The sequence below is a fragment of the Pogona vitticeps genome, chromosome 1 (assembly GCF_051106095.1).
Source record: "Pogona vitticeps strain Pit_001003342236 chromosome 1, PviZW2.1, whole genome shotgun sequence".
Classification (NCBI taxonomy): domain Eukaryota; kingdom Metazoa; phylum Chordata; class Lepidosauria; order Squamata; family Agamidae; genus Pogona; species Pogona vitticeps.
The window spans coordinates 97,156,437-97,182,532 of record NC_135783.1 but is presented as its reverse complement, the minus strand read 5'-3'; the positions used below and the strand labels follow the sequence as shown (position 1 = coordinate 97,182,532).

At 40.3% G+C, this 26,096-nt stretch overlaps 1 protein-coding gene across 6 annotated transcripts in view; it reads left to right on the top strand.

Annotated features, from left to right (window-relative positions):
* SOBP (sine oculis binding protein homolog) overlaps positions 1-26,096 on the top strand; it is a 195,977-nt gene that overhangs the window by 91,095 nt on the left and 78,786 nt on the right. The gene's annotated exons all lie outside the window — the stretch shown is intronic.

The following is a 26,096-nucleotide window of genomic DNA, read 5'->3' as shown; positions in this document are numbered from 1 at the left end:
ACGTGGCCAGCGTGACTAGGGAACGCCCTTTTACCTTTCCACCGAGGTGGTACCTGTTTATCTACTCATATTTGCATGCATTTGAACTGCTAGGTTGGCAAGGAGTTGGGACAAAGCGACAGGAGCTCACTCCATTGCGTGGATTCGATCTGACGACTGCTGGTCTTCTGACCCTGCAGCACAGAGGCTTCTGCGGTTTAGCCCGCAGCGCAGAGGGTCTAGTGTGCTAATGATTGAGAGAAGCTTCCTGCGTGACCCCTTTCCCAACAATACTTAGCCTGCTTGTTCCTTTGGTGCTCCACAGAGAAACAAAAACTTTCAGGTTCTTGTTTGTAACTGCAAATTAACCCTGCAAAGCAGGAATGCCAAAAACCCTCAAAATGCTCAAAACATCTGAGTGCAAGTCGCTATCTTTAGTACCACCAACCCCAAGATCTTTTCGAGTGGGTTGTTTTCTTTGAAGGCATTTCAAAAGAGATGAAGCTAAACAAGGACAGCTTTACAGAACCTACCTAGGCATTGGCTTAAGCTTGGATGCTCCATTCTTCTGCTCATCACTCCTCTCTAGATGTTTCAACACTTTGCACCAATCAGGTTACATTTCTCCCCAAACCTTCTAATCAAATAAAGCAGGTGTCACTAATTTTGGCACCATAAGACACCAAAAAGAGAGGATTCTCACAACATTCTTTCAGTCATGAAGTTTGTAGATAAGGCTTCTTCACAGTCATGACCAATTTCTCTAATTGGGAGCTGCTTTCTCTCCTCCCATCCAGGCCAACTCAGTTACCAGGCATTGCTCTCACAGACTACAGGGAATGAAGTAATCTTCTCCTTGCTAATTCCATGACAGCAGGTATCTGACTATATATGTCACAATTCTACCTTTGCACGGTGTTTGACACTAAATAATGTGTCGCTGCTATTTTAGTGTATGTAGTGGCTGTTGTGGCCTTGTGATGTTAGGGCATGTGTAGACCCATCAGGTTTATAGTCAATCTTTTTAAACTTCGCTCATCTTGTATTATTATTTGTACAATATCAGCTCTATCTCTATCTCTCTTTTACACGCATTCTTTCACACATGTACTCAAGTGCTCCCATTACGATGATGGGCATTACTCTTAAGTAAACTCCCAGCCTTATATGTTTGCAAAACTGGGTTGAGTGGTCATGAATTACTACCATCTCTTGATGGGTGAACATGAGACACTCCATTTGGGGTTAGTTTACAAGATGAGTATCACTGCACTGACTTTTAATAACATTCCTCAGCAGGAAGCATTCAAAGTGCCAGTTCTGATCTACTGGCAAGGGACTCATCTGAGGGACGAATGTCTCTTTTCTTTAGCATATACTAACAAAAATTGAAAGTATTTTCCACCTACAGAGATCCCAGATTGTGCGATACATAGATGTATGAAGGTATGAGGTGATTTCAATTTATGTCTGTGCTGTTATGAGACAAAGACGATAAAGATGTCTCTGAAAATCTCAGTGGTTGCCTGCTGTTTTGGAGCTCCTTGAAGTCTAGCAAAGTTCAGGCTTAAATATTTTCTGGAATTGCCCAATCCTTCCCTATTTCAGCTGGAAGGTTTAAACAAGCATGCTGTAATGTTTAAATTTTGAGTACTTTAACATTATCCGTGGTGTTTGTTTTATTCTTGTTAATCACTATGAGCCTCTGGGGATTGTCCAAAGAATAATGAATTAAAATGATAAATAGACCATAAGAACTGCACCACTGCCAGGAGTCATCAAGGAGTTACTTATTTAGAACTGCAGAGCTGGAAGGGACCCTATGGATCATCAGGTCCAGTCCCTGTCAAGGAGGCACAATAGGGAATCCAGCTTGGTAGTCAATTTGTTCTGAAGGAATAGGAAGGTAGTTTGGGGATATTCCTGGATCCAGATCTATCACCGGAGGTCAGGTGAACTCAGTGCTTGGGGCCTGCTTTGGCTGGTCTGCCGGTTATGACTATTTTTGTGTCGTGTGAGTAGGCTGCTGTTAGAAGTGTCTTCCAGACCTCATATGACAAAAGTCTGGAAAGAACTACATTGGTTGCCGGTACGCTGTTAGTCTGAGCTCAGGTCATTAATTGTGACTTAAAAAGCCCTAACCAGTGTAGGATCTGGATACCTGAGGGAGCACTTCTTCCTATATACACCTATTCCATAATTAAAACCTTATGGGTGGGTGGCCAGGCTCATCAGTTTCCCATCACTGAGACTGGTATATTATGTTGGGACACAGAATTGGACTTTCTTGGCTGTTGCTCCTTGGATGTGGAATTGTCTCCCCCTGCAAGTTATTTCAGCACTGATATTGACTGCATTTCAGTACCAAATTAAAATACACTTATTTAGCATAGCCTGCGTGGTTTAAGGATTCTAGCATCAATAGAGGTTGTGCAGTTCTTTGTAATATGTATTCTTTTAATGGTTTAAAGTTGTTTTGAAGTTTTAAAATTCCTTTATGTTTTAAATTGGTAACTATTAAACTATTGCGTGTTTTAAACTATTTACCAGTTTGTGCTGTTTCTCTTCTACCCTGTCCTGAGATCATGTGCCAAAGAGTGGGATAAAACATTTGAAATAAATAAGTATTTTTAAGAGAATTAACAAATCCATTTTGAGTGCTAAACCTTTTATACATATATAGCTTATATAAGAAGTGATGTCATAAGGTATGATTTGAATATTTTGTTTACACACTTGCTGTATTTGGAAGCTTTGTGACAACAACAAAGCAATTCATTTACTGTATATGAATTGCTTTGTTGTTGTTGTTGCCATTCTAAAGCAAGGTGGCAAAAGATCAGAAAAGGCAGACCCAGAAAGTCTAGCACTAAACTTTAAATTACCCTTCTCATGTAGTGCTTTAAAAACATCATTTTGCCTGGATGTTGGCTATGTTTATCTCTCAGTTTTATTTTATTTTATATGGTGTTCGTGTGCAGATGTGTGTGTAGGATTGCATTGCAGACCAGCCTTACTTGATAATGTTGTTCTTTCACAGAAGGGTTCATTTTTTAAAGATGACAGCACAGCTACAAATGAAACAAAATGTATATACAGCATAATCAGCATTTAGTGGATGTACTACCATATGTACCAAGTTGTACACATTTCACTGAGAGATTCTGCTGCCAGAAATGGTAGAAGTGAGTGAGCGAAAATAAGTGAGTGAAAACAAACACGCACGCACGCACGCACGCACGCACGCACGCACGCACGCACGCACGCACGCACGGACACACGCACACATACATACATACATACATACATACATACATACATACATACATGAATGGTTGTTGTGGGTTTTTCGGGCTCTTTGGCCGTGTTCTAAAGGTTATTCTTCCTGACGTTTCACCAGTCTCTGTGGCCGGCATCTTCAGAGGAAAGGAGTAGGAACTCTGTCCTCTTCCTCTGAAGATGCTGTCCACAGAGATTGGCGAAACATCAGGAAGAACAACCTTTAGAACACGGCCAAAGAGCGCAAAAAACCCACAACAACCATCAGATCCCAGCCGTGAAAGCCTTCGAGAATACATTAAAATCAATCAATCAATAAATAAGGCTGTGACCATGACCTTGAAAGAAGACTCTTGTTTTCAAGGGGCTGAACAAATTGCGGTGTTGTTGAGATGTGTGATTTGTTGATACTTCTCACTTTAAAGAGTCATCCATAATTTTATCTTTCTTTTTACCAACCATTATTCCAAATAATCTTATCTAAATTTAAAAGTGACCACTTAGCAATCAGTGAGGGCAGTAGGAAAAATGCTACAAGTTATAAAAACAACACTTCAGCATTTAATTTGTAGGCCAGATGTTTCATCCATGACTTTAATTAAGATGCTACTAATACTTGAATGTCCGTGCACCATCTTTATCTCTGATATATATTGAGTAGACATGCAATGGGTCAAAATGGTCAAACTGCAATCCTTGGCTCTTGCTTCTGCAGTATGCTCAATGTGAAGAAAACTTCACTGTAAAGACCCAGTAACCTACTAACCCTAGAATGTGTGAAGGGGCAGTAAATCATGTTCTGTAGAATCATGTTCATCTAATACTGGCAAGTCCCCTTATCTTCCAAATAATGTTTTGTGACTTAAGAATTAATACCATTGGACAGACTGTAGGTTCCAATGATTCAAATGGACCTACTCTAACTGTGACTTACTGTGCTAAAATAAGTTGCAGTTAGTGTAGCCTGTTTGAATCAATGGAACTTACAGAGGAATTGACTCTCTAAATCCCATGTATTCAATGGGCCTGCTCTAGTGCCATTTGCTACACTAAGCAACAGGATTTTGCCCACTGTGTTTTACATCTCACATTATACAGTGGTGCCTCACATTATGACATTAATTCGTTCCAGCGAAATCGCTGTAGAACGAAAACGTCGTAAAGCGAAAATTAAAAAGTCATTGAAATGCATTAAAACCTGGTTAATGCATTCCAGTCGGCTAAGAACTCACCGTCCAGCGAAGATCCTCCATAGGGGCGGCCATTTTCGGGTGCCTGTGCAGCGAAAAATGGCTCCTAAACACAGCGGGGAGCCATTTTGAGCACCCGGCGGCCATTTTGAAAATTCGACGATCAGCTGTTTTGATCGTCGGGAAGCGAAAACTGATTCCCAAAACAGGGAAACGATCATCGCGCAGCAAAATTCCCCCATTCAAAACGCCATCAGCCAAAATGCCATCAGCATCGGCGTCAGACGAATCTCAATTGGGATGGCGTTCCACAGTCTGGGGGCAGCTGCCAAAAAGGCCCTTTGTGTACAAACCACCCCTCTGACCTCCTTGAGGGATGGCTCTTTCAGAAGGGCCCCCTGGCTAGATCTTAACTGCCGGGTACGTTACTGTAATATGAAAGGATGTGGTCCTTCAAGTATCCAGGGACCAAGCCGTTTAGGGCTTTATATGTCAAAACAAGTACTTTGAATTGGGCCCGGGCAGCAACTGGCAGCCAATATAATTTAAACAGAATCGGCTTGATGTGTCCCCTAGCACCCCCACCACTCACCAGCCACTCAGCTCGATTCTGGACCAGTTGCAAGGCAGCCCCATGTAGAGTGCATTGCAGTAATCTATACAAGATGTTACCAGTGCATGTGTAATTGTCATGAGACTCTGCTTGTCCAGGTAGGGCTCTAGCTGGTATAATTTCCACAGCTGAAGGAAGGTACCCCTTACCACTGAGTCCACCTGGGTGTCCAGAGTTAGACTGGGGTTCAGGAGCACCCCCAGGTTGCAGACCCTGTCCCTTAGGGGGAGTGTAACCCCATTCAGAGCAGGGAAATGGTCACCCAGCCTATCTGGTGAAGCACCCACTAACACCACTTCAGTCTCATCTGGATTGAGTTTCAATTTATTACCCCTCATCCAGTCCATTATCAGGTCCAGACACAAGTTCAGCACAGAAACTGCCTCACCTTAATTGGTGGAAAACGAGAGGTAGAGCTGAGTGTCGCAACGCCTGGAGTTGCCCGGCTACAACCCGCTCCAATACTTTGCCCAAATAAGTGAGGTTCGCCACTGGTCATTACTTAACCACCAGTGTTGGGTCCAGGTTAGACTTTTTTTAGGAGTGGCCGAATTACCACCTCTTTCAAAGTGGTAGAGACCACTCTCTCTCTCAAAGAGGCGTTCACGGCCTCCTGTACCTAGGTGTGAACGCCCCTGGCAGATCTTCCAATTAGCCAAGATGGGTAAGGGTCAAGCAGAGTGGTGGTAGAATGGATAGATCCAAGCACCCTGTCCACACATATGTGCACACAGTATATATATATGTGTTTGAGAGAAAAATGAAAAGAGAAATAACTAGTTATTTATTATGGCTCCCTTTCTCCTATGAAAAATGTATAACTATATTACCTTATAGGTATAATGAAGGCTAACCTCACTCCTTTTATGATGTGATGTAATTGTAGCATTTAAAGTTTTATTGTTATGGGGATGTGGTTGAAATAAATGATAGGGGAAGGAATATCACATGATTCAGATTCTTCTGTGGGTATTCAGGTTACAATGAGAATGTATTTGGTACCACAGCTCAGCAATTTGTAGCATTCAGACATTTTGTAAAACCAACTAAAATGTCATTGTTTTAGTTACTTTTCGAAGTGCAGATTTGTGGCTACAACTCTCAGAATTCACCCAGGCACCACTTTTCTAAAAATGTTAAACTATCCCAGTAACTTTTGAAGGCAAGTTTCCATGCTTTCAGAGAGGGGAAGAAATAAAGTGAGTGAGCAAAGATCTTTAAGTGGTGGATTAAAGCAGAACATCATTAAATGCTTTACTTTTTAAGTGGTAGATCAAAGTGGAGCAGATGCTCAGAACAGAGCTATACTCCCCTCTCTACATACAGTACTCAGTTGCACAGAATTGGATTTTGTCAGTTCCTAGGCTTCTCACACTGGGCAGAACTAGTGCGATGTCATAAATAGAGTAGGTTGAGAGCATTTCAGGTTTTTCCTGGAGCAGTCATAGCTTTACTTGGTTTCCAGGGAAGTTGCAAAGGAAAAATGGGGTGTATGCATACTTTCCTGAGCTACTTGTAAGAAAAGGTGCGATAAAACTGTAGTATAAAGACACACCAATCTCCTTTGCCATCATGGAACTTGCTGTCACTTCCTTTTCAGTAAAACATGATGCTATGGGGTAGTCATGTGTCCTATTTAACAGAGGACAGTTCCAAGGATGGAAGTCTGGAGAAAATAAACTCCCAGCCCCATAATTCCATGGGAACACTCCAAGTCAAACTATGGGACTGGGATTCATCAAATGGCAAGATACAGAATATTCCTCTTACCTCCATGCTGCTCCTATGCTGTTTCTTTGTGCTCCCTGAGGAGTGCCAAGCTGCATTTTTGAAAGTTGTGAGTATTCCTTGCAACTTGCAAAGGTGCAGCTGGCTTTCAGAAGGCATGAAGAAACAGCATGGGAATGGCACATACTGTACATAAAACAGCTGCTCTACTTCCTGCTGTGTGATAGCTCCCAGTCCCACAATTCAGCTTGGGGGCTTCCTCCTGAATTATGGGACTGTGAATTTATTTTTTTTCTGAATGTTGCATGCCTAGAAAATTCCTCTGTCATGAAGGACTGTTGAAGGACAGTCCTCTTGAAAGTGTCTTCCATTTTGAAGGGCTGTCCAATTCAGGTCTGATATATAAACTACTAGGAGGAAAAGGTTCAGAGAACTTGAACTTGCCCATCCCCAATTAGCACCTGGATGACAGTCTCAGCAGACCAAGCATATGGACCCCTGATCACTGTCTTGCCTACTCCAGTGAGAGATGTACTATATTTCCATAGAAGCATCATTCCTAATTTTGCATCAGTATATACGCAAATCTATGCAAATTGGTGCCCTCGTTTGTCCTCTTTGATAATGTGTTAGTGGCCATCCTACACTGCTGCCCCCACAGCACAGTTGTCCTTGATTCCAAGGCATGTGAAGGAGAAAGAGAGACATTGTCACAAACTTATGGACCAGAGCAAATAAAGGCTGAAAGAAAAAGCTTATATACACAGATGCAGTTCTGTGCTGGCATCCACAAAATTCTGCTAGTCTGCACATGGTGCGTTGGATATAGCAGGGCAGGGTGCCTAAAGAGAAGCTATTCATAGAACCCAAGAAGAAGAATGTTAAAGTCATAAATATTAATGAGTGCACACACACACACACTTAAGAACTTTTCAGATATATATTTTTGCCATAAGCCATTGATTTATTTTCATGTGAGATATTCAGGCCTTCCATGATATGGTACAACAGAATATTGAGAATCAGTGCAAGATTTATTGTATCTCTTCATATTCTGGAAAATTGGGTCTTAAACTGACAGCTGAAATACATACCACTTCCAGAGGTGTTGTGGTGTCTGCTAGTTTAGATTGCTTTCAGAATAGATTAGATACATTAAATACATTCATGCTGTATGAATGGTTATTAACCGTTCTTAAATCCTGTGGATGTTTATTCAGAAATCCATCCTGTTGTCTCCAGTCTGATTTATTCCCAAAGTGGTATGCTCATGGTCAAAAATACTTCTAATTATTAGATGCTGTGTGCAACTAATATGGATAGTAATCTCACTCATATCCCATCCATAGGGTTGTTTATGAGCATGTCTTGACCACTAATGACAATCTCATTGCCTTACATGACCACATAAGCCAACTGTGCAAGCAGTTTTGCCTGTTCAGCTATCTCACCTGCCATTGTGCTTGGATACATCCACTTGCTGAGTAAACAAACATGTGCCTTGTGGTGCACATAGGTATATGATTGACAGAAGACCACAGGGAAAAACCACATGCACATTCACATTTATGCCCATGCCCCTTGCAACATACTTTTAGTGAGATATAGAATGTAATACTTGATGTATCATTGTAGCTCCATACTTTCCTTGAATTCTCTCTCTTTCTAGGAGTCATATACAGCAACACTGAGAGAGATGATAAATTAATATTAGGAAATGCTAAAGAGCAAGAACTGTGTTGTATGGGTGGATATTGAGAAAGATAGAAGTTTCAACAGTAATTTAAAAGCTGAAGACTATCTTCACCAAAATGAGAGAAAGCTAGAATGGGAGTCTACAGTGATAAAGATAGATTGCAAACCTTCAAAAAAGCCACTCGCACTTGAAATGAAATTATACAACAGTTTAACTAGCAAAAAGACATTTGTAAATTGTTCTGTCTTGTCTATGGAAAGAAAAAAAAACACCGTACAAGGGCATTTGAGGATTGCTATGCTAGGCATGAGATTTTCAGATTTTCTCCCCACTACAACTACCACAGTTTAGCAGAAATCCCTCCAGCCAGAATTCTAGAAGCTGTAGCCAAAAAAATCCAAGAACTCACAGGAGTTTCAGCAAATCTTCCTCAGTCTCTTCTTTTTACAATCCCTTGCCTCATTGACAGGTTCCGTTTCCCACACCATATCTGAAATCCTGTTTGTTTATATGTAACTTTTCTCCGCCTAGGAGATCTAAGGTGGCTCTGAACAATTAAAATCATACAGTAATAAGTTGAAAATACCATACAGAACTATATATTAATAAGCAATTAAACATTCCTCCCTTGGAAATAAAGCATCCCTACTGTGCTTCTTGGGGTGCATGTGCACATGCACCAAACCATTGTGGGTGCACACCCTAGAGAATTGCACACACACCCATGGGCCACCCATGTTACAGGCAGCTCTTGCCCTCCCAGATCCTTTTGTGGCTTCTTTAGAGTCCAGTTTGGCCATTGTTGCTCTCCGAACTCCAAGATGCCTTTTGCCCGGGATGTCCTCCCAATCTCCTTATTGACCTCTTGACTCTCCTTCTGCCCTTTCCTGATTTACAAATGTCTTTCCTTTTTTTACTCAGCTTCTCCCAGCCTATACACTTTTACCCCTGCCATTTTCATGGGATTGAAGATTGAGCACTAGTTTCCACCAGAAGGTTGAGCACTAGTTTCCACCTACACATTTCTTTTAGATATGAATGCATCTGCTCCCATGTGGGCTGAGGGGATCCATAGGGATACGGATCCTCACCATTGGAAGAAATGTATTTTAACCGTAAAAAAAATTATCAGTAGATTATTGGTCCATCAAGTACCTTGACAAGCACTGGCTATCCCTAGGTGATTGGGGGTACTGTGTTGCAATTCCTGACCTGTCATATTGATTTATTTGCCAATTGCCTTAATTACTAATCTTTTCATCAGATTTTACTTTTGCCCTCCTTAACAGACACTTCTTTCTTTTTATTACAGTCATTCATCATTCTAGGAAAAATTAATAGCAAAAATTCTAACTGTGGAGAATGCTATTTTACCTGAAACACATTTTAAAACTGAGATTTTGTAATATGTAATAAGAGAGAGATAGTTGTCTTATCAGTATCATTAAAGTGCTGGGGGGGGACCCCTCCAGTTTTAGCATTGTTTTCCAATGTTGAAAGACCTGAGACAAATAGTGAAAAACAATGAGTATATCTCCTAACTTATCAGCCCCATTCCTCCATCCCCCGCACCTAGGGTTGAATTGAAACATATATTACTGAGTAACTTCCAAGCACTACAGCTTTAGGGAAACTATTATGCTTAGATTTAGTCATTTCCTGTTCTCAGACTTCCTTAAGTCTCAATAATATAGATTTTTTTTTAAAAAAACAACAAGACACTGATACCTTTTGTATTGGTTTCATGTGAGTCTCTTTAACTGTAGTAAATTCAGTGGCTTGCTGCTGGGGAAGGTGAATGTACATATTTGAGAGAACAGTTTATTTTCATAGTATCTTTATGCCTGTTCTATACAGGGCAATAAAAAGAGTTCATTAAACCATGCCTAGAGTCTAATGGATTAATTTTTCATGGGGTAACCTAGGCAGTTCAAGCATAAGCCCATGAGAAGCCAGATTGAGCTGGATCAGTGACAGTTTTGACAGTGATGTATTCTGCCGATAAGCTCCAACTAACTGTAACCAACTCTGGATCATCTCTTTCCCTGTTATGTAGCTGTTGTTGTAAGGATGTTGATTATTTTCCACCTTCCTGTGTCTAGCAGGCTAATTGGACATCTTTTATTCCAGACCTCTCTCTAGGTGAGATTTTCACTTGTACTTTGCAGTCCAAGGAATGTTAGATAATGGCTCCATTAGGAAAAAAAAAAACACTGAAGTGACCTGACACTGTAAAAGAGAAAATGTTCTTCACCTAAGTGGGGGAAGGATATTTCCTATCATAAATCACATTGCTAGAAATAGTGATAAGCAGAAAAAGCTGTTATTTTCTATAATCATGAAAATCATAAGAATGAGAAGTCATACAGCACATTTATATTATTTTTTTATAATTTTCTGCTAAACTGCCTTATATTTCCATTAGATTATTATTTTACTTTAATCATTTCATACAATATTAAGCATTGGATAATGCTACTTAAAAATCTCAGAAAGTTAACATTAGGGAGAAATGCCAATATTGTAAAAGTTTACAGGAGATGAAGAAGACATTCAGACAGCTCAGAAAGTTTCAGAGAGTTGTCTGAATGTAAATTTCTGTTGAGTCAATATGAGGGCAGGACACAACATAGTCTCAAGGAAAAAACCAGTGACACTGAAGCAGCTGTTTATTTCTCAGTGGAGACAGATCAAAATCCCTGTTAATCCAACATCCATAATTTTAGATAATAGTAGTGTTCTACAGTGCTCTTTATTTTTTATTTTTTTGACATCAAATGTGGACAACTATGGTAAATTTAGAGGTTAATCTGCCACAGGAACATCTGGAAGCTGCACAGATTGCTAAAAATGCCCTCCCTCTGTGTGGAAATGGGTTTGTTGGGATCTTAAGTGATGCAAGGAACACTGGCTAAAATTGAGTAATGTAACTTATAAATAAATAGATAAATAAATAAATAAATAAATAAATAAATAAATAAATAAATAAATAAATAAATAAATAAATAAATAAATTAAAAAAACTGCATCAAACTGATGAGTAAGCAGGCATGGCAGTTTTTCAGAAATTAAAAATTTCTAATCCCCCTCAAAGTCATGAGGGTCCCTTGGAATCCATTTCATTAGGGGAGGCTGTTGGGAGCCATGAAACAGGGTAAATCTTCAATTTCCAACAATCAACTGCCACCAATAAAATCACCCCCATATTGCATTCTGCCCTCTTTTTCCCCATTATGAAAGGAATTCCAAGAGATCCTCAGAACATTTAGGGGGGAAATTGGATATTTTTAATTTTTGAAAAATGATAATGTCTGATGATATCACCAGCCCTATGCAGAGTAACATTTGGCAACAGGATTTCAGCCACTGTGCCCAGTTTAGAATCACATATCTTGCAGGGTTCCGTTCACCATTTTTTGCAAAAAGAAAAATAGGAGCCTGGTAAATATTGAGAACCACAAAAACAGAATTGGGGTTGGCACTTTGCTTACCGGTGCTTCACAGGAAAATGTCTCAGTACAAGGCAAAGTTGTCAAACCACTGAGTAAGAACCAATGCACGTTAAAAGAAGTACACCTGGGTTTTTTTAATGAGTCCACCATTTCTTAAACATCAGTTTTCTACATCATCTGTTTGGCCAAACGAAAAGAAGAGAACCTATTTGCAGCACTCTTCATAAAAGTTTGTGTTGTTATTTCATCATGCATGTCAATAGCTGTATACAAAGATTAAGTTAATGTACTAAGGAGTGTGCAATGGTACTCCTATTCATCAAGTCAGAAAACAGTCCAATTCAACACAGATTGATTCAGAACCTGTCGGGTCTGATTTTAGATTGAAGTCCAGTCCTGACTAGAAAATCCAAACCTTCACTGAGTAAAAATTGGAAATCAATAAGCGACTATAATCTTTCATTAGTTTCCTTTTATTTCCACTAAATGGATGAAATCTGCAGTGATAGTAGCTCCTTATAAGGCACAAATTCTTTAAATTCTGATTTTTAGTTTTAGTTTTTACAAAAATAGATGGCTAAAAATATTATTATTTAATTTCTTGGAGAATGGAAAGATTTTGAGGGTTAATTACTGGTTCTAAAGGAATCAAGCCTACCAAGTTTCAGATGAAGAAATAAAGAGAGTTTTGTGCAAATGCTGTGATGTGCTTTTGCTCTCCTTGTTCTTTTCCATTGATTGATTGATTGATTGATTGATTGATTGATTTGATTTGATTTGATTTGATTTGATTTATACCCCACCCATCTGGCCTAAAAGACCACTCCTTGCCTGCTCCTGCCCCAGAGAATACTTGCAATGGACAGGGGTTATGATTAATTCAAAGCATGCATCTACATGCAAGAAGAATTATATTTTTCTCAATGAAAAGCAGTTAGGGAGATTTTAATGGAAAACAGAAGCAGCGGTTTTAAAATTAAATTGAGCTCTTAGACATTTTGGGCTCCAGACTGGCCACTTACACCATTGGGAAGGATAATAATATTTTAAGATTCTGCAATTCTTAACTGTTTGTTACCTAATAGCTATATTGATAGCAGACATGGTGGCCTAAATAAGGATTTAGCTTGCCCCAAATATTCAGTCTTCAGTTGCCAATTCAATAATGAATTCTGTTTGTAAAAGAAGAATGTTAGCAATCACCAAACTAAATTTGGGCATCAAGCTTTATGTTACAAGTTTTGAGAATTGTATGCTCTCTTGTGTATAAATATACTTGAATAATAATACTTGAAACAGTACATAAAGATCTTCAGGTCAGTTTTCTCCATGTTATTTTAAATAACGTTAAAATACCCGTTCTATGTATAATATAAAAAAAACCCTTAAACATAAATTCTTGTCTATCTAGCGTATGAAATTTTAAAATGATAAGAAATAATAATTCAGAAAACTATTTTATTCCTTTCTGGCTTTTGGTATTTGAGACATTACTAATGCAATGAAAAATACAAACCCTGTTTATTGCTTCCGAATTATGTTAATTTTATAGTTCATTTTTACAATGAGATCTGAAGGTTAATCCTTAAAACCAGACTAAAGACCACCTCTTCCCTGGAGGTTTGCCAGGAAAATTCAATAGCTTTATGAGGCAGAAGGATTATTGGTAGATAATTAGGTGCATCAGTATTTATATTGAATTTCTAAATTGACTTTATTGCTTAAACACACATACACACCCTACTCAACATATATCTACATGGCATTACCATTTAACAACTAAATAATTTCAAGGCTTTAATTTTCTTTTCTTTTCTTCTTATTTGACATATTTTTTTCTGTTGGCAACCTACCTCAAAATACACCAGATCCCATTAATAGTACATCTTCAAATACAAAATATTTGAAAGCGATAAAAATAGTTCAAATAAAACCAAAAGTAAAACAAAAATGATATAATAGAAGGCATAGGGCTGTGGATATGAAAATCAGAATTTAAGGTATAATTAGAACCACTATGGAAGGACCAGAATAAAAGCAACACATTTTTCATACACTTCTCCAGTTCTGTCTTGGAAGTTGTGAAATGTATGCCCAAATATAGACTATAATTGATGCAGTTGTGTGCTAGCACACCTTTGCAGGATTAGGTGGTCCCAAATGTCTCCTAGTCCATTTCCACACCTGAATGTCTAACTGCCCAGTTACAGCTCTACCTCTTCCTAAGATAATGTTTTTAACCCTTTGCCAACACTATAGTTCTGACAAGAATTCCACTTTGTGAACAGTAGGCTTGAGCTGAGAAAATTCTAGGTTCTCATGAGGTAATGCAAGACACAAATGAAAAGATTGCTCCTAGCAAGTGATAATAACAACAATAATTAGGATCATGGGTAGGCCAATGAGTTATAGACCTCTCCCTCTTTGACAGTGTCTCGATCCTGTTGGGGTTTTCTGTGCTGGCTACTTGTTAAAGCAATGCCAATCATGTAATAAATGACATGTATGCATTGTTTGTCAGGCAATTTGACGCTACAGGTGGGGGATTACTACAATGTAGATTTTAGCTTGAGAGGAAGAATCTTCTTGAGGACCGTAGTGAGCAAGAAGGCTAGACTAACTAGCTATGTTTGTCAGGAGGGGCACAAAACAAATGGCTGATCTAGTTAGACTTATGAATGTCTCTAAAGAAACAGAAGAACTAGCTAACTGGGGTGAAACTGAGCCAGAGGAGCGTGCAAATTTTTCTGGACATCTTACTGCTTTCGTCACGATCTCTCTGGGTTTGTTTCTTCTTCTCAGTGAATGCTTCATGACCTTCTGACAGGAGCAGTACTGCGTTTTGCAACTACAGACTGACTAAATGAAACATCAGCTATCAAAAGTTATGTGAAATTTATCAGTTTATTTTTGAAGGGTGCTAATTTTGAAAGCTGATGATATCCTACTGCATAGAAATATTGCTGATTTTTTAAAAAGATATTGTGGTAGCAGAGATGTGTGTTTAGTCGTTTAGTCGTGTCCGACTCTTCGTGACCCCATGGACCAGAGCACGCCAGGCCCTCCTGTCTTCTACTGCCTCCCGGAGTTGTGTCAGGTTCATGTTGGTTGCTTCGCAGACACTGTCCAGCCATCTCATCCTTGGTCGTCCCCTTCTCCTCTTGCCATCACACCTTCCTAACATCAAGGTTTTTTCCAAGGACTCTTTTCTTCTCATGAGATGGCCAAAGTACTGGAGCCTCAGCTTCAGGATCTGTCCTTCAAGTGAGCATTCAGGGTTGATTTCCTTTAGAACTGATAGGTTTGTTCTCCTTGCAGTCCAGGGGATTCTCAAGAGCCTCCTCCAGCACCACAATTCAAAGGCATCAATTCTTCGGCGGTCTGCTTTCTTTATGGTCAAGCTCTCACTTCCATACATCACGACAGGAAAGACCATAGCTTTGACTATTCGGACTTTTGTTGGCAAGGTGATGTCTCTGCTTTTCAAGATGCTGTCAAGATTTGTCATCGCTTTCCTCCCAAGAAGAAGGCGCCTTTTAATTTCAGGGCTGCTGTCTCCATCTGAAGTAATCATGGAGCCCAGGAAGATAAAATTTGACACTGCCTCCATATCTTCCCCTTCTATTTCCCAGGAGGTGATGGGACCAGTGGCCATGATCTTAGTTTTTTTGATGTTGAGTTTCAGACTGTTTTTTGCACTCTCCTCTTTCACTCTCATTACAAGGTTCTTTAATTCCTCCTCACTTTCTGCCATCAGAGTGGTATCATCTGCATATCGGAGGTTGTTGATATTTCTTCCGGCAATCTTAATTCCAGCTTGGGTTTCTTCCAGTCCAGCCTTCCGCATGATGTATTCTGCATATAAGTTAAATAAGCTGGGGGACAATATACAGCCTTGCCGTACTCCTTTCCCAATTTTGAACCACTCAGTTGTTCCATGACCAGTTCTAACTGTTGCTTCCTGTCCCACATATAGGTTTCTCAGGAGACAGATAAAGTGGTCAGGCACTCCCATTTCTTTAAGAACTTGCCATAGTTTGCTGTGGTCCACACAGTCAAAGGCTTTCGCATAGTCAATGAAGCAGAAGTAGATATTTTTCTGGAACTCTCTGGCTTTCTCCATAATCCAGCGCAAGTTAGCAATTTGGTCTCGAGTTCCTCTGCCTCTTCGGAATCCAGCTTGTACTTCTGGGAGTTCTCGGTCCACATACTGCTGAAGCCTACCTTGGAGGATTTTGAGCATAACCTTGCTAGCGTGCGAAATGAGTGCAATTGTACGGTAGTTGGAGCATTCTTTGGCACTGCCTTTCTTTGGGATTGGGATGTAGACTGATCTTTTCCAATCCTCTGGCCACTGTTGAGTTTTCCAGACTTGCTGGCATATTGAATGTAGCACCTTAACAGCATCATCTTTCAAGATTTTAAATAGTTCAACTGGAATGCCATCACCTCCACTGGCCTTGTTGTTAGCCAGGCTTTCTAAGGCCCACTTGACTTCACTCTCCAGGATGTCTGGCTCAAGGTCAGCAACTACATTGTCTGGGTTGTCCAGGATATCCAAATCTTTCTGATATAATTCCTCTGTGTATTCTTGCCACCTCTTCTTGACGTCTTCTGCTTATGTTAGGTCCCTCCCATTTTTGTCTTTTATCATGTTCATCTTTGCGCAAAATGTTCCTCTAATATGTCCAATTTTCCTGAACAGATCTCTGGTCTTTCCTTTTCTGTTATCTTCCTCTATTTCTTTGCATTGTTCATTTAAGAAGGCCCTCTTGTCTCTCCTTGCTATTCTTTGGAAGTCTGAATTCAAGTTTCTGTAACTTTCCCTATCTCCCTTGCATTTTGCTTCCCTTCTCCTCTCTGCTATTTCTAAGGCCTCGTTGGACAGCCACTTTGCTTTCTTGCATTTCCTTTTCTTTGGGATGGTTTTCGTTGCTGCCTCCTGGACAATGTTACGAGCCTCTATCCAAAGTTCTTCAGGCACTCTGTCCACCAAATCTAGTTCCTTAAATCTGTTCTTTACTTCCACTGTGTATTCATAAGGGATTTGGTTTAGATTATACCTGAGTGGCCCAGTGGTTTTTCCTAATCTCTTCAGTCTAAGCTTGAATTTTGCTATGAGAAGCCGATGATCAGAACCGCAGTCAGCTCCAGGTCTTGTTTTTGCTGACTGTATAGAGCTTCTCCATCTTTGGCTGCAGAGAATATAATCAATCTGATTTCGATATTGCCCATCTGGTGATTTCCATGTATAGAGTCGCCTCTTGTGTTGTTGGAAAAGAGTGTTTGTGATGACCAGCTTATTCTCTTGACAAAACTCTATTAGCCTTTGTCCTGCTTCGTTCTGAACTCCAAGGCCAAACTTCCCTGTTGTTCCTTTTATCTCTTGGCTCCCTACTTTAGCATTCCAGTCCCCTAGAATGAGAAGAACATCTTTCTTTGGTGTCAGTTCTAGAAGGTGTTGTAAATCTTCATAGAATTGTTCAATTTCAGTCTCCTCAGCAATGCTGGTTGGTGCATAAACTTGGATTATTGTGATGTTGAATGGTCTGCCTTGGATTCGTATTGACATCATTCTATCATTTTTGAGATTGTATCCCATTACAGCTTTTCCCACTCTTTTGTTGACTATGAGGGCTACTCCATTCCTTCTACGGGATTCTTGCCCACAATAGTAGATATGATAATCATCTGAGCTGAATTCGCCCATTCCTGTCCATTTTAGTTCACTGATGCCCAGGATGTCGATGTTTATTCTTGCCATCTCCTGTTTGACCACCTCCAGCTTCCCAAGGTTCATAGATCTTACATTCCAGGTTCCTATGCAGTATTTTTCTTTGCAGCATTGGATTTTCCTTTCACTTCCAGGCACGTCCACAGCTGAGCGTCCTTTCGGCTTTGGCCCAACCACTTCATTAGCTCTGGAGCTACTTGTACTTGTCCTCCACTCTTCCTCAGTAGCATGTTGGACGCCTTCCGACCTGAGGGGCCCATCTTCCAGCGTCATATCTTTTAGCCTTTTGTTTCTGATCATGGGGCGTTCTTGGCAAAGATACTGGAGTGGCTTGCCATTTCCTACTCCAGGTGGATTGCGTTTAGTCGGAACTCTCCACTATGTCCTGTCCGTCTTGGTGTCCCTGCACGGCATAGCCCATAGTTTCTCTGAGTTACTCAAGCCCCTTCGCCACGACAAGGCAGCAATCCATGAAGGAGGGTAGCAGAGATACCAAATATGTAAATATATGATAGACCTGAATATAATATTTATATTGGAATAATGTCCAAGTGGAACATTACATGGGAACTATTCCAAAGTGGAAATGTTTCCTCTATCATATAAACCTTTTGGTATATTTTGTTTTCTGGGATTAAATTCTAGGTTCCATTTCTTGGACTAATAATTTTTTTTCATTCAGCTCTCATAGGCTTTGTTTGAAAGTTTGATTTCTTTTTACTTTCCAATTTTTAGAACCTTGGATTTTTAAAATTTGTGTTGAAGCGCGTAATTATAAGATGGCTATCTGCAGGAGATAGTTATCTGAGAGCATAAAATTATTGATTTAATTATTGATTTAAAACACTAGCTGCAGCATAAGAGGAAATAGTAAATACTAGCCATACAACATATTTCAAAAGTAATTTATAAGGAATCAGAATTATTCAAAGGAATAAACAAAGCAAAATATAAGAACTAAAGTAACTTTCAATTTTAGAAAATATTTGGGAAACAAATAGATCTAGATGAATGCAGAGTAACTGCACTGTATTAATGACAGGGTGGAGAGAAAAAAATCATATTTGGGTAAGTCATATTGGTTGAGATGAACGGGAAGGTTGCCACCTTTGTCTACTTTATTTTTTATTTTTCCTTTATTTTTGCCTGGGATTCCATCAATTGCTTTCTATTACAATTCTCTAGTAATGATATTCAAAGGGAAAATCCTTTGTGATATGCTTTGATTAAAAGATGCATGAATCATGAAACCCACATCTACTTTAGAAAAGCAATTTTCTTTCGAGAAACAATAGGAAAAAGTTACTAATGACTAATCAGAATTTTTGTTGAGCAGTAGTTGATAAAGTTATCAGTATAACCACTGTTAGATTGGATAATTAGTCACAACCACTGTAAGTTCTGTCAGCCTAGCAGTCGAAAAATTACTATATCTGGATCCAGTCCATCAAATCTACATGAGCCAAACAGCTTCATTAAACCATCAGGAAACAATATAACATGCCAATTGTTGTACAATAAAAATTGGAAATAGTCAAAGTATACCACAATCACTGAGCAATTGTGGTATGAGATGATAACTTTAAAACTTGGTTCTGCATGCATGGGTGTTTTGGCATCTAAAAATATAATTATACTAAATGTAATTCTAGTAAAACATGTAATAAAATTTCAAGTTGAAATAGTTTTTAAAATGTAAACATTTAGTCAGCTGGTGGAAAACAAGAGATTTAGTGCAATTACATTGTAAGAAAAGGCATGCTGGAACAGGGACTGTTCAAATGTCTATGGGAAGCCTAGAACAGGGCATGAGTGCAGTGGCCCTTTCATACTGTTGTTTCCCAAAAACCTGTACTGAAAGATACATTGCCACTGATGCTCAAAGTAATATATAACCCATGGTAGCCTTAAACCGCATTCATTTGTCTAATCTCCTATTGAGGTTGGTTAGAATTGATATACCCTCTTCTGTCAAATTCCACATGATAGTTGTGAACTGTTTGAAGAGTTACTTCCTTTTGACTGTTCTGAACCCTCCAGCATTCAGCTTCACGGAATGCTGATAGTTCTAGACTAGTGGTTCCCAACCTTGGGTAATCCAGGTGTTCTTGGACTGCAACTCCCAGAAACCCTGGCCAGTACAGCTAATGCTGAAGGCTTCTGGCAGTTGTAGTCTAAGAACACCTGGGTTGGAAACCACTGCTCTAGTGTAAAGAGAGGAGAGAAACTTCCTATGTACTTTCTCTACATGATGCATAACCTTATAAACTTTGATCACATCATTTTTGTTCACTTCTAAACCAGAAATTATTGTCATCGCTACCCATACTGAAATCAATACAACTCAAATCATTTGAGTTGGCTCCCCACCCACACTATCTTTCCCAGTTCTGCAATATACTTTCTGAGGTATAGGATCAAAATGGCACCCAGTATTTTCACTGTAATCACACTACAGAGTTGTATAAAGGCATGACAAAAGCAGTATTTTATTTTTTACTCATACTGATCACTAACAAAGTATCTGCCTTGTTTGTAGCAGAGTATTGGTCTAAGTTGTCATTGAGCTATCCGCAAGAAAACCAGGATCTCTCTTCTGACCAGTCATTGCCAGCTCAGGCCCCATCTCTATATACAGTACTGCCCCCTTCTGTTCCACCACCCCCACACCGCCCCTTTTCATTCTACCGCCCCCCTGAAAAACAAAATCGCCCCCTGGGGGCATTATTGACCATGTTAACAACCACTGCACTATATCACAGAAGTGAGTACACTCCCTCACATTTCATAAACATTTTAGTATAACTTTTCATGTGACAACACTGAAGAAATGACACTTGGCTACAATGTAAAGCAGTGAGTATACAGCTTGTATAACAGTGTAAATGTGCTATCCCCTCAAAATAACACAACACACAGCCATTAATGTCTAAACTGCTGGCAACAAAAGTGAGTACATCCCTAAGTGACAATGTCCAAATTGGGCCCAAGTAGCCATTTTCCCTCCCTGGTGTCATGAGACTCATTTGTGTCACAAGTCTCAGGTGTGAAAAGGGAGCAGGTGTTATCACTCTCACACTTTGAGAGTGATAACACCTGTTCCACATGACACCTCATGGTAATGAACTATCTGAGGATCTGAAAAAATGAATTGTTACTCTACATAAAGATGACCTAGGACGAACCTATGGCATGCATGCCACAGGTGGGACGCGGATCCCTTTCTTCTGGCATGCGAGCCATAGGTCACTGCTCCCCCACCCCTCCCCCACCCTCCTGCACAGCCAAACCTCATGAAGTGGCTGCAGCCGGGATTCCCCCTTCTGCTGCCACTTCCAGGTCCAGGTTAGATTGCTAACCCCCTGAAACTGAGCTGCAGCACAGTGGCCAAGACCATACAGGGGTTTAACAGGACAGGTTCCACTCAGAACAGGGCTCGCCATTGTCGACCAAAAAAGTTGAGTGCCTGTGCTCAGCGTCACGTCCAGAGATTGGCTTTGGGAAATAGACGTATGAGTGCTTCCAGCATTGCTGCAGAGGTTGAAGGGGTGGGGTCAGCCTGTTAGTGCTCAGACCATACGCCGCACACTGCATCAGATTGGTCTCCAGGGCTGTCATCCCAGAAGGAAGCCTCTTCTAAAAATGATGCACAAGTAAGCCCGCATACGGTTTGCTGCAGACAAACAGACTAAGGACATGGATTTCTGGAACCATGACCTGTGGTCCGATAGTTCAGATGATGTCAAGCGTGAGTTGCAGCAACCAGGTGAGGAGTACAAAGACAAGTGTGTCGTGCCTACAGTCAAGCATGGTGGTGGGGGTGTCATGGTCTGGGGGTGCATGAGTCCTGCCGGCACTGGGGAGCTACAGTTCATTGAGGGAACTATGAATGGCAACATATACTGTGACATACTGAAGCAGAGCGTGATACCCTCCCTTTGGAGACTGAGCCGCAGGGCAGTATTCCAACATGATAACAACCCAAGACACACCTCCAAAACAACCACTGCCTTGCTAAAGAAGCTGAAGGTAAAGGTGGTGGACTGACAAAGCATGTGTCCAGACCCAAAACCTATTGAGCATCTGTGGGGCATCCTGAAACAGAAGGTGGAGGTGTGCAAAGTCTCTAACATCCACCAGCTCTGTGATGTCCTCATGGAGGAGTAGAAGAGGACTCCAGTGGCAACCTGTGAAGCTCTGGTGAACTCTATGCCCAAGAGGGTTAAGGCAGTGTTGGAAAATAATGGTGGCCACACAAAATATCAATACTTTATGCCCAACTTGGACATTGTCACTTAGGGGCGTACTCACTTTTGTTCCCAGCGGTTTAGACATTAATGGCAGTAATATTTGTCTTAGTTCCTCAGATTCAATATATAACTAACAAACAAAACAAGGTCTTACAACACCAATGATATCTGGGCCTACATCTTATGAAGTGAAAAGTAATGAAAATATTTAATCCAGCAGTCCTCCTTAATACTCCTTTAGTATTCTGCTTTAAGTATTTCTTTAATTCCCTTGCCATCCAATTGACAGCATACTTCTTTACTCCATTTCTTTACTCCATTTCCTGCTTCTGATGAGTTTAAAGAATTTTAAAAGGCTGGTCATAATATAACCTGTGCTATGCCAATCTGTCTAGTTCTAAGCATTTTTACCCATTGAAACTTGTGATCACTGTGAATAGAAGCATTTAGGATCAGCTGTAAACAGTATGTAGTATTTGTAAAAGAAATGGTTACTGCTCTTAGCATGTAAGAGACTGTTGGATGCATAAATATTACCAGGTTTATAAGGTTTTAGGTACTGGTGCTATAAAATATTTTCTTTGTTATGAGTTCCCATTATTTAACTGAATTATTCTTAGTGGCCAAAGCATTTTATTGTTTAACTTAGAGTCTGCAGTTAAAACTCATTTAGTTGAACACTGATTAGAGCCTTTGGAGCCTTGTGGCTCAGTGGTTAAACTGCTGTACTGCAGCCAAAACTGCTCACAACCTGGGATTCAGTCCCTTCGAGGTTGGTAAAATGAGTACCCAGCTTGCTGGGGGGGGGGGGAGGGGGCAAGGTGTAGCCTGTGTAATTAACTTGTAAACTGCCCAGAGAGTGCTTTAAGTGCTATGGGGTTGCATGCATGCAGAACACTTTGCTTTTGCTTTGCTTTGGTTTATCCAGCCCCAAATCACTGGCAGGCAAGCATACCTATATATGTCAGTTATGCATAGGACATCCATACTCCTCCCCAACAAAGGCAAGGTTAGGTATTTCGTCATATTAGTTGGTCCTTTCACTACAGCTGAATTTTGAAATGCAAAATATCAGAGACAAAGGATGTAGTTCAGCCCTAAATGTATTTATCTTTTAGGATTAAATTACCACATTTTAGAGCACTCTTTTATTTCCATTCAGTTGACTTGACCCACCCTACCCATTTTTTGCACTGGGAGCTGAGGGGTTTATCTCAGTGTGAACGAAACCATGACTGTTAATAGGGGCAAGTATGGAAATTGTCTTCATCTCATTGCCCCATGCCTTAATGCTCTTACTCTAAATTTGAAGAGGTCCTGGTCAAGTAACTCCTGGCAGACCCACTCCAACGTATGTGGCAATGGTGCCAACACTCTTAAAGATAGGAGGAGCCTGCCATCTAAATTTCCTACACTGTTTCAGAGTGCCTGACTTGGTGTCACTCGGTTCCCACCAACATATTAAAACATGCCAAAACCTTAAGGTAGGTGATATATAGGGAATCCTAGAGTAATGCCAAAGAGAAAGTGTATTGTTCGAACAGGAACAGAAATTTAGTAATGTTTTCCTATTGGTAACCTCACAATTTGAGGCTCTGAGCTGTCACTTTGCTTGGACTCTTCATAAACCTGGCACACTCGGGGGTCACTGGGGAAATTAAAATGGAGGCAGGTAGACACAGCTGCCCAATATGGAGGATATGAGGTAGATTTTGTTGCATATAAATCTTATCAGGAGCCACAGGGTCCTGGCAGTTACCCTAGGAAATCAGGTGCTGATGTCAAGCCTGAGATCTTGAAATTGACAAAAAGGTCATGAAGTCCAATCTGTTGTATAACCAGACCCTCCCCGAGATACAAAATGTAACAAATTACAGTCTGGGAGCCATCTACTGCAACATGCTTATGTATTACCTCCGTGGGTAAAACATAACAAAACACATCACATTACAGATGCTGAGTAGTCCTAGAATTCTCCTGACTTTTTGAAGAAGTAAAAATAGGTGCCCAATGTTGACAGACTTTTAAAATTTGTTATGCCTTGCAAGATTTTTACATGTAGAGTTTCATTTGGATGAGATCTGGAGTATGTGTGTGTCTCTGTGTGTTTGCATGTGGCTGCTGTTATTGTTGTTGCTGCTGCTCAGTGTTTTCCCTTTTGCTTTTACCTTCCTGAGTTGCTTTCCCATACATTGGAGGGGGAAAGAGAACAATTTGGAAGAACAAACAAAATGGAAAGAACAGGAAAGGAAATGTTTAAGCCAGGAGTGGACCATTTGTGGCCCTCCAGATGTTATTGGATTGTGACTCTTATTATCCATCACTGTTGACTATGCTAGCTAAGGTTGATAGGAGCTGCAGTCCAACAATTGGAGGGCCATGACAGGGGTTAAACAATCATGAGCCAAAACTTAAGCAGTGGTTTATACATTGTTTATGAGGAGAAGTTTGCCTGAGCCTTCAGGAACCAGGGTGTGCTGTGCTCTTGTAGTTTAGTCTTTGGGGAAGTCAGGTATGGACCCTGATGATGGAGAAATGTTTGAGACTTATAACAAATCAGAACCCAGCAGCTGGGTCTATCTTTGTGTGCCCCCCTAAGCTCTCAAACTTGTATTCTTCAAAGAGCTACCGTGCCTTCTGCAAGAAGTTGCAAAGTCTCCTACAGCTGTTCACGGTACATGAGGAAATGAATAAGTAGTGACTAAGTACCACACTCTGGGCGAGGGTGCTACCTTTTAAAGTGCTCTATTCTTCAGAAAGGGGAAGGACCCTAGGATAAACTGGAGGACTGATAGAACATGGATTTGGAGCTTTATAACTTGTCAAAGCCTGGGAGCTGTCCTTGGTGCTGTAGACCCTGTCTGTCTTATATTTGCTTGCCAGCAGCCTCTCATTGGATGCCCCTTGCCTTTTAGGGGATAATCTCTTTGCCCTTTGCTTGTTTGTAATCTGTCAAGTGAATTAGTCCAAACTCTCACTGCAAGATGTCCCCATCTTGGTGTAGATATAAGCAGATCCTCCTTTTTGGCCCTTTACTTCAAATTTTAGCCTTCTTGTTTCAGAAATACTGTGGGGGAGATAATTATTAAACTGCCTGTTAAATGTAATTTGGCTATATGAGACTATAAAAATGGAACAGCAATATTAAATATATCCATAGAATATATACAGATATGTTGAAACAGCTGTGCTTTTCTGTTGGCACTATTCGAGGCCATGAAAGCATATGGTGCAATAAGTTGTTTAGTTTTTAAAGTATTTATATTAAAATTTCACTTCCCTATTTCTTACTGGGGAAGCTACTATCAATATCTTATATTACTCAGATTTATAAGACATTTTTAAGTGACCGTCTTTTTTTGAACTGAATAGTTCATTTTCAATGAATAGTAATTACTAAGACCCTGAATCAAAGCTGAGCAGCAGCAGCAGTAGTAGTATTTGTTTCATTGCTTTCCCTGGCATTTAGATCACATTCAGTAAGCCTCCTGTCTTTGCTGCTGGTTTGGGACTGCCAAAATCTCCAGGCACCCAGGAGATCCTATTCATGGTTCAAGCTATGCTGAACTATGTGGCTCACAAACAGTGTAATCTGTCAAGCCTTCAGACCTTGACACTGTTAGGAACTTCTCCAACCCCGTGCAGGCTCTTTTGCCTCTACATGTAAGAGGAGAGAGCTTTTTTTTGAAATGAAGAAACAAGACACAAAATGTACAAGGTGTTAATGTCTTTCACAAATGACAATATCAACAGAAACCAAATGCTCTGAAATATGGCACCTGAAAATAGACAGTTCACACTGAATTAAGGAAAGGGTATGTCACAGTACTGTCACAGGGCCATAGATGCGTTCCAGATATTATTTTCACACATATACCTGATCCATATATCACACCAGGCAATTTTCTGTTTCTGTTATAAAAGCAGACACGATTTAATCTTAAGAGCAGGAGACAGAACTACCTGCTGCTTGCTGCATGACTTTCCCGTCTGCCTCTTCCCCCACCCCTCCCAGGTTCGGTGGGTCTTATTTAAATAAGCTGGCCTGAAGCCAGAAGCTCATCATTTTAATGCAGTGTAAAATGGAATATGCATAATTATATGCAAGCCATATGTGAGGGAGACAGCTCAGCTGTGAATTTCAGGAGGCCAGGGGAGAGAGAGGGGGGAATAGT